This window comes from Balaenoptera acutorostrata, chromosome 15 (genome assembly GCF_949987535.1).
Source record: "Balaenoptera acutorostrata chromosome 15, mBalAcu1.1, whole genome shotgun sequence".
NCBI classification, from domain to species: Eukaryota; Metazoa; Chordata; class Mammalia; order Artiodactyla; family Balaenopteridae; genus Balaenoptera; species Balaenoptera acutorostrata.
Window position 1 is genome coordinate 83037670 of NC_080078.1, and position 10161 is coordinate 83047830.

The 10161-nt window shown below is 38.9% G+C and overlaps 1 non-coding gene across 1 annotated transcript; it reads right to left on the minus strand.

Annotated features, from left to right (window-relative positions):
* Positions 1 to 9031: 9031 nt before the first annotated feature.
* On the minus strand, positions 9032 to 9157 carry LOC114238287 (U6atac minor spliceosomal RNA). The gene has a single exon (XR_003623683.1). It is a non-coding gene; the product is annotated as a U6atac minor spliceosomal RNA (small nuclear RNA).
* Between the last annotated feature and the right edge of the window lie 1004 nt (positions 9158 to 10161).

Sequence of the window (10161 nt, forward strand, 5' to 3'; positions counted from 1 at the left end):
AATTTTCTTTTTTTGTAGTGTCTTTGTCTGGTTTTGGTATCAGGGTGATGGTGGCCTCATAGAATGAGTTTGGGAGTGTTCCTTCCTCTGCAGTTTTTTGGAAGAGTTTGAGAAGGATGGGTGTTAGCTCTTCTCTAAATGTTTGATACAATTCACCTGTGAAGCCATCTGGTCCTGGACTTTTGTTTGTTGGAAGATTTTTAATCACAGTTTCAATTTCATTACTTGTGATTGGTCTGTTCATATTTTCTGTTTCTTCCTGGTTCCGTCCCGGAAGGTTATACCTTTCTAAGAATTTGTCCATTTCTTCCAGGTTGTCCATTTTATTGGCATAAGGTTGCTTGTAGTAGTCTCTTAGGATGCTTTGTATTTCTGCAGTGTCTGTTGTAACTTCTCCTTTTTCATTTCTGATTTTATTGATTTGAGTCCTCTCCCTCTTTTTCTTGATGAGTCTGGCTAATGGCTTATCAATTTTGTTTATCTTCTCAAAGAACCAGCTTTTACTTTTATTGATCTTTGCTGTTGTTTTCTTTGTTTCTATTTCATTTATTTCCGCTCTGATCTTTATGATTTCTTTCCTTCTGCTAACTTTGGGTTTTGTTTGTTCTTCTTTCTCTAGTTTCTTTAGGTGTAAGGTTAGGTTGTTTATCTGAGATGTTTCTTGTTTCTTGAGGTAGGCTTGTATAGCTATAAACTTCCCTCTTAGAACTGCTTTTGCTGCATCCCATAGGTTTTGGGTCGTCGTGTTTTCATTGTCATTTGTCTCTAGGTATTTTCTGATTTCCTCTTTGATTTCTTCAGTGATCTCTTGGTTATTTAGTAACGTATTGTTTAGTCTCCATGTGATTGTCTTTTTTACGTTTTTTTCCCTGTAATTCATTTCTAATATCACAGCATTGTGGTCAGAAAAGATGCTTGATATGATTTCAATTTTCTTAAATTTACTGAGGCTTGATTTGTGACCCAAGATGTGATCTATCCTGGAGAATGTTCCATGCGCACTTGAGAAGAACGTGTAATCTGCTGTTTTTGGATGGAATGTCCTATAAATATCAATTAAATATATCTGGTCTATTGTGTCATTTAAAGCTTCTGTTTCCTTATTTATTTGCATTTTGGATGATCTGTCCATTGGTGTAAGTGAGGTGTTAAAGTCCCCCACTATTACTGTGTTACTGTCAATTTCCTCTTTTATGGCTGTTAGCAGTTGCCTTATGTATTGAGGTGCTCCTATGTTGGGTGCATATATATTTATAATTGTTATATCTTCTTCTTGGATTGATCCCTTGATCATTATGTAGTGTCCTTCCTTGTCTCTTGTAACATTCTTTATTTTAAAGTCTATTTTATCTGCTATGAGTATAGCTACTCCAGCTTTCTTTTGATTTCCATTTGCATGGAATAGCTTTTTCCATCCCCTCACTTTCAGTCTGTATGTGTCCCTAGGTCTGAAGTGGGTCTCTTGTAGACAGCATATATATGGGTCTTGTTTTTGTATCCATTCAGCAAGCCTGTGTCTTTTGGTTGGAGCATTTAATCCATTCACGTTTAAGGTAATTATTGACATGTATGTTCCTATTACCATTTTCTTAATTGTTTTGGGTTTGTTTTTGTAGGTACTTTTCTTCTCTTGTGTTTCCCACTTAGAGAAGTTCTTTTAGCATTTGTTGTAGAGCTGGTTTGGTGGTGTTGAATTCTCTTAGCTTTTGCTTGTCTATCTGTAAAGCTTTTGATTTCTCCATCAAATCTAAATGAGATCCTTGCTGGGTAGAGTAATCTTGGTTGTAGGTTCTTCCCTTTCATCACTTTAAGTATATCATGCCACTCCCTTCTGGCTTGTAGAGTTTCTGCTGAGAAATCAGCTGTTAACCTTATGGGAGTTCCCTTGTATGTTATTAGTCCTTTTTCCCTTGCTGCTTTCAATAATTTTTCTTTGTCTTTAATTTTTGCCACTTTGATTACTATGTGTCTCGGCGTGTTTCTCCTTGGGCTTATCCTGTATGGGACTCTCTGCGCTTCCTGGACTTGGGTGGCTATTTCCTTTCCCATGTTAGGGAAGTTTTCGACTATAATCTCTTCAAATATTTTCTCGGGTCCTTTCTCTCTTCTCCTTCTGGGACCCCTATAATGTGAATATTGTTACATTTAATGTTGTCCCAGAGGTCTCTTAGGCTGTCTTCATTTCTTTTCATTCTTTTTTCTTTATTCTGTTCCGCAGCAGTGAATTCCACCATTCTGTCTTCCAAATCACTTATCTGTTCTTCTGCCTCAGTTATTCTGCTATTGATTCCTTCCAGTGTATTTTTCATTTCAGTTATTGTATTGGTCATCTCTGTTTGTTTGTTCTTTAATTCTTCTAGGTCTCTGTTAATCATTTCTTGCATCTTCTCAATCTTTGCCTCCATTCTTTTTCTGAGGTTCTGGATCATCTTCACTATCATTATTCTGAATTCTTTTTCTGGAAGGTTGCCTATCTCCACTTCATTTAGTTGTTTTTCTGGGGTTTTTTCTTGTTCCTTCATCTGGTATATAGCCCTCTGCCTTTTCATCTTGTCTGTCTTTCTGTAACTGTGGTTTTTGGTCCACAGGCTGCAGGATTGTAGTTTTTCTTGCTTCTGCTGTCTGTCCTCTGGTGGTTGAGGCTATCTAAGAGGCTTGATGGGAGGTTCTGGGGGTGGGTAGAGCTGACTGTTGCTGTGGCAGTCAGAGCTCCGTAAAACTTTAATCCACTTGACTGTTGATGGGTGGGGCTGGGTTCCCTCCCTGTTGGTTGTTTTGCCTGAGGCAACCCAACACTGGAGCCTACCTGGGCTCTTTGGTGGGGTTAATGGCAGACTCTGGGAGGGCTCACGCCAAGGAGCACTTCTCAGAACCTCTGCTGCCAGTGTCCTTGTCCCCAAGGTGAAACAGAGCCACCCCCCGCCTCTGCAGGAGACCCCCCAACACTAGCAGGTAGGTCTGGTTCAGTCTCCCCCAGGGTCACTGCTCCTTCCCCTGGGTCCTGATGCGCACACTACTTTGTGTGTGCCCTCCAAGAGTGGGGTCTCTGTTTCCCCCAGTCCTGTCGAAGTCCTGCAATCAATTCCCACTAGGCTTCAAAGTCTGATTCTCTAGGAATTCCTTCTCCCGTTGCCGGACCCCCAGGTTGGGAAGCCTGACGTGGGGCTCAGAAGCTTCACTCCAGTGGGTGGACTTCTGTGGTATAAGTGTTCGCCAGTCTGTGAGTCACCCACCCAGCAGTTATGGGATTTGATTTTACTCTGATTGCACCCCCTCCTACCGTCTCACTGTGGCTTCTCCTCTGTCCTTGGACGTGGGGTGTCCTCCTTGGTGAAGTCCAGTGTTTTCCTGTCGATGATTGTCCAGCAGCCAGTTGTGATTCTGGTGCTCTCGCAAGAGGGAGTGAGAGCACATCCTTCTACTCCACCATCTTAGTTTCCTTTCTTGTTTTAATTAAAGCACATTAAACAGCAATTACATTGCTATATGAAAATTTGTAATTGATTGATCAATTAATTAATCTGCTACTATTTCTGGTTAAATGCCTTTCAGTTATACTGTTTTTACTGTATCCTTCTCCTGGGCAGGCTTCTGGAATAGGAAGCAGGCTGATTCAGGTTCAAATCACAGCTCTGCCAATTTCCTAGACTTGGACAAGTTTACCGGCTTCTCTGGGCCACAGTCCCTTCTCTTCATCTGTAAAGTGGAGATGAAAAGAATACTCATCCCATGGGGTTGTTGAGAGAATTCGAGACAATGCATAGAAATTGGCATGTATTAGTGCTCAATAGTGTTTGATGTGGTTATTGCTGATGTTGTGTAGTTATTATTGTCATCAATACCCATAGCTGTCACCTCACACTGGTCAGAATGGCCATCATCAAAAAATCCACAAACAATAAATGCTGGAGAGGGTGTGGAGAAAAGGGAACCCTCCTGCACTATTGGTGGGAGTGTAAATTGATACAGCCACTATGGAGAACAGTATGGAGGGTCCTTAAAAAACTAAAAATAGAATTACCATATGACCCAGCAATCCCACTCCTGGGCATATATCCGGACAAAACCATAATTTGAAAGGAGGCATGCACCCCGATGTTCATTGCAGCACTATTCACAATAGCCAGGACATGGAAGCAACCTAAATGTCCATCAACAGAGGAATGGGTAAAGAAGATGTGGTACATCTATACAATGGGATATTACTCAGCCGTAAAAAGGAATGAAATAATGCCATTTGCAGCAACATGGATGGACCTAGAAATTCATACAGAGTGAAGTAAGTCAGAAAGAGAAAAGACAAATATCGTATAATATCTTATATGTGGAATCTAAAAAAATGGTACAGATGAACTTATTTGCAAAGCAGAAATCAAGTCACAGATGTAGAAAACAAACTTATGGTTATCAAGGGGGGAAAGAGAGAGTTTGGGATGTATTGGGAATTAGGACTGACATATATACACCACTATGTATAAAATAGATAACTAATGAGAACCTACTGTATAGCACAGGGAACCCTACTCAACGCTCTGTGGTGACCTAAATGGTAAGGAAATCTAAAAAAGAGTGGATATATGTATATGTATAACTGATTCACTTTGCTGTACAGCAGAAACTAACACAACATTGTAAAGCAACTATATTCCAATAAAAATTAATTAAATTAAAAAAAATAAATAAAGGTCAGTGGAGGAATTAAAAAAATACCCATAGCTGATGGGCACAGTTCCTAAGACTTAATAAGCGATCAATGAATGCTTTTTCCCCTCTACCCAGGCCTCTCCTTACCTAGCATCCCACCAAGACCCAAGAAAGAATAGGTTCAAACACTCTCTTTTACACTGCATTCAGGTCAATAATCACACAAAGAAGCCTTCACAGGTTGGTGTGTGTGAAGTCCACACCCCTGGCTATTTGACCACAGTTCTAATTGCTCACTATAATGCTTTTAGAAAATAATTACTTTCTTGCAAACAAACTTTGCACTTGGCAAAAAGAGAAATCAATCTTGTATTCTGAATGCCTGAGCTCTCCCCAATATACAGGACAATGCTCAGAATGGAAACAAACATATACAACAGCAACAGAAAATGCAGAAGACTCGATATGGAGCACACCAATTCTGCACCTCTGGGAAATTAGAGACACAGCCTCTTTTTAATTTAATCTCTCTTTGACTCTAAAGATCAGCTTCATCTGCTTTGTTCCTATGAAAAATTTCAGTTACAGTTAGAATTAAGTTTCCTGACACCATGTAAATATGGCCCTTGTCCCTGCTCTTACTTGCAACTGTAAATTTGGTCATAAATACTTGCATACAAATGTTAAACAAATACTCCAGGGGGAAGAAGAGGCAAGGGAAGTTGACCCTAGCTGTCTAAGCAAGTTATATCGATGACCAGCTTGGGATCATGTCCTTGACCTTTGAAAATCCCCATTGCCTGCTCTACCAGGCACCTCCAATTAAGCCAGGTTTTGTGCAGCTGTGGTTGAATGTCAAGTGGATAAACAGACTCAAAGCAGGAATTGACACTGGATGCTCCCATATTAATGTGACAATATCAGATTTATTTTGGCATTGTTCTTAATACTCTATATGTACATAGAACTTCATGAAATACTTCAATTGTATCTTGTCATTCACTCTTTAAAAAACCCATTAAAGTTGTTTATTGTGTTCATTTCCTTGGAGATGGAAGTAGTAGTTCAGTGAGGTTGAATTAAGTAGTCCAATGTAAGTTTGCTTGTAAGTAAGGAAGCCAGGCAAAAGCAAATATGGAGTCAGTTTAGTATTATAATTAACAGTGAATTTGGGAGCTGGGCTCTACCTGTGTAGTCAGGAGAATGTTAGTTAACATTCTAAGCCTCAGTTTCCACCTTCATAAATGATTATAATAAGGCCTGTCAAGGATTAAGTGAGCTAATACATACAGGGCATCGATAACAGTGCTTAGTTCACAGGAATGGTAATTGTAAAACCACTGCAATAAATGAGGCTTTTAGTATTAGTTATTCTTTTCATCCTCTTCCTAGAATTTTTTATGAAATGCATTTTCTTTTTCTGTAGTCAACAACATATGTGTATAGTCCCTAGCATGAGCATTTTCTATAGAGAAATGAAAATAATTCTTTTTATATCTCTAGCAAAAATATAGTCTCTTAAATTAGTTATTAGTTCATGATGATAGACAAGATGATAGAAAAAAATCTGTAGCACTCACATAACTATTACATTTGAGACCAGGTTTTCTGAGATTATATGTGTAGGTATTTGCTTAATCTGCATTGAAAATTGTTTCCTTCCAAGACAAGCATGTTTGAAATAGCTGAAGAAATACGTGTAGGTATTTGCTTAATCTGCATTGAAAATTGTTTCCTTCCAAGACAAGCATGTTTGAAATAGCTGAAGAAATACATGTAGAGTCTCCTAGATTATTGACTTGAAAAAAAATGTTTAAATGTCGAATATCTTCCTGAAAGCTTTCTGACAGCATGACAAGTTAAATTTTTCACAAAACAGTTTGGCCTCTAAAATGATCAGTTGCAAAATGCCAAAAGTAATCAGGAGGGATGATTCATGACTTCTACACCTGTTCAGAGGTGGATAGAACCAACAGTGGGTGGCAATTACATCAAAGCAGCCATTTGGACTCTCCTCCTTCTTGGCCAATTAACTCTAAAAAAGATCCTTTGAGTTTGTGAGAAAAATGACTTAGGCCTAACTTGAAAATTTGCAGGTTGGCATACATAGGTATATATTGCAATGTTCTGATCATTAGGAAAAAGAGAGAGAAATACTGTAAATAAGTTGGCTTTAACAAAGCTGGCCATTTTTCAAGAGCCAACTCATTACTTTTAGGGGTTCTCAAAGCATGGCACATGGCTCACCTTTGCAAAAGTCATTCAAGATACTTAATAAAGATTCAGATTCCAGGGTTTTGCCTCTGATGTACTAACTTGGAATCTTGGAGCATAGGGCCCTGAATCTTCATTTCTAAAAAGAACTCCAAGTGAGATTTGTGCACATTACATTATAGTCACTGGCTTTGAAGCACAAAATAGAGCAGACATTAACCGCAGAATGTGCTGAATAAACTTATGTGCACGTATGCAGTTTTTTTTCCTAATTATTCAGTTTTTTTAAAGTCAGTGTTTGGTTGGATTTCAGTACATAATTGCTCAGATTCTTTTCTAAATATGTCTCTTCTCCTTGCATGCATGGTTCCAGGTTTTGTCCTAACCTAGCTCTCAGTGAGAGAAAATTCTAAGGACCGTAGCAGGATGTGCAATGTGGAGAGTTGAATCCCTTGTTGCAACGGTCTAATCTGTTGGAAACCAGGGGAGTCAAGCGTTTTTCCTCTCCTGCTGGTAGCAGTTTTCTACTCTTATTTCTCATATATTCACAGTCCTCAGCTCAGTCATTTAGAAAATGGGATTAGAAATAAAATTCCTGAGTCTGCTTGTAGTTATTTAAGCAAGTCACTAGGCAAGCATGGTAAAACCTTTTTACACTTCTCATTTCAGCAAGGTAAGGATTCTTAGGTATCCTGAAAACACAAGCACTCACGAGAGTGTGCACATACAGACACAGACACACGACTTTGAGATGTCCAATCATAAAATTTTTTTAAATGTACATTATATTGCTATAACATATTACATATAATTACATATAATTATGTGGTATATAGTATATTTATATCACTATATAATATCATGTAATTATATATTATATATTATGATTAATTATACATCCCATATATACCTGAAAAAAAGACAATTTTCCTCCATCTTATATTTTAAAGTTCCTTCATACTTCATCCAGCTATTCCACAGGGGGCCGCAAAGTGTGAAACAGAAGTAATTCTTCTAATGACATTAAGGGGTAGGATGTTCTTCCTCATTCTTTCTTATTAGAAGCAATAATGTTTGCCCCATTCTAACACAGAACGTAAAATGCCCTTTGCTCTCCCTTAATTAAAAATGAAATTCATTTTTTCCAAATCACAAAATTAACACAAGAAGAGAAATTAAATTAAATCTGTGCTGTGCAATTAAGTAAAAATATTTTTTTCACATTATTTCTCTAGAGTTAATGAAAGGTTAACTGTGCAACAAGGAACCCTCCTTCTGTCTATAAAGATGCTCCATGGAATTATGGGGCCATTCTCCAAAGGCTGGGTTGGGGGAACCCTGGGAGGGCTCAAGAGAGGCTGGTTCTGCCTGAAGCTTTTCAGCCAAGCCCCCTGAAAGCATCCTACCCTCATCTTGTATTCCAAGTCATAACAGGTGCCTAGCATGGGATAGAGGGAACTGAGTTTTGCTGAATGTATTTAATGCATCTATAACATAACAGACATATGTGTTGTTTCATTTAATCCTAGTACTGCCCTACCAGGCAGTTATGACTATCTCCTTGATGATATGAAAATCGAGGGAGGCTAAGCTATTGCTACTTTCCCGAGGTCACAAAGCTGGTAAGTGACAGGAAACAGTTCATCCCAGGTTGGCCTGACCAGGACTTACCTGCCCATTCTATCATGGGGGCTCTAAACCTGAGACACTGCATGCTCTGGCCATCACCTTCCTCAGTGTCCTCATGTTGAACCACACTACCTTTTACTCCTCACTTTCTTGTCCAAGAATTGGCAAACTAAGGCCAAATCCAGCCTACTGACCATTCTTGCAAATAAAGTTTTATTGGCACACAGCCACCCCATTCATTTACAGTACGTATTGTCTAGGCCTGCTTTTGCTCTGCAACTACAGAGTTGAGTAGTTGAGATAGACAGGGCTGCTGCACAGCCCATAAAGATTAGAACATTTATTATCTGGCTTTTAAAAAAATTTCTCCGTTTTATTCTGATATGTACTAAATATGCAATATGCTTTACATAACTCTAAATACACCTAACATTTTCTTCTAACACAGTATTTTTTTTTAACATCTTTATTGGAGTATAATTGCTTTACATTGTTGCATTAGTTGCTCCTGTATAACAAAGTGAATCAGCTATACGTATACATATCGAAACAGTGGTTAGATGCCATGAAGTACGTAGCAATGCCTTAACTGTATGCGTGTTGTCAGGCCCCAGGGCCTCTTCCATCCTTGTCAAGGGGAGTGCTAACCTTCTCTCCTTTCATACAACACTGTTATCTGGCTTTTTACAGAAGTAGTTTGCCAGTCCCTGCTCTTGTCATATTGGCCTCCTCTCTGCCCCAAGATCAGGCCAGTCCTTTTCTCTTGCTTTAATCCTCCCCAAACGCTACTCCTGTTGCCTGGAGTCACTTTCCCTGTATCTTCCTGTGGGAACTCTTGCTCATCTTTCAGGCCTTGCTTCAAATGTCATTTCCCTCAGGGAACTCTGCTGAGCACCCCAGGTAAGCAGTCCTAACTTCATTCCTTGACCTCATTGTTGTATGTGTTTATGTGCTTTTTTGCGTCGCCAGCCCTAGAATGGAGCTCCCCATTGGTAAGGATGGTATCTATTCATTCATCTCTCACACCCAAGGTCTAGCAGACTATTTGTCACGGAGCAGATGCTCATATAACAAATGAACATTCTAGAAGAAATTCGGCAGAAGATAAACTGTAGCCGGGAATCTTCTCTCTGACTTACTCCAGGAAAGCTCTTCCCTGTTTAAAATAAGAAATACTCTTTTCAGAACCACGGTTACCTAGAGATACAAAACTAGATAGAGTTAAAAATATATTTATAGTTGTAGGAACAGATGTGATTAAGCTGTTGTTCAAAAGGATTAAGCTGAGCAGAAGCAAGAAGAACTACAATCCTGCAGCCTGTGGAACAAAAACCACATTCACAGAAAGATAGACAAGATGAAAAGGCAGAGGGCTATGTACCAGATGAAGGAACAAGATAAAACCCCAGAAACGCAACTAAATGAAATGGAGATAGGCAATCTTCCAGAAAAACAATTCAGAATAATGATAATGAAGATGATCCCGGACCTTGGAAAAAGAATGGAGGCAAAGATCGAGAAGATGCAAGAAATGTTTAACAAAGGTCTAGAAGAATTAAAGAACAAACAGATGAACAATACGATAACTGAAATGAAAAATACACTGGAAGGAATCAATAGCAGAATAACTGAGGCAGAAGAACAGATAAGTGATTTGGAAGACAGAATGGTGGA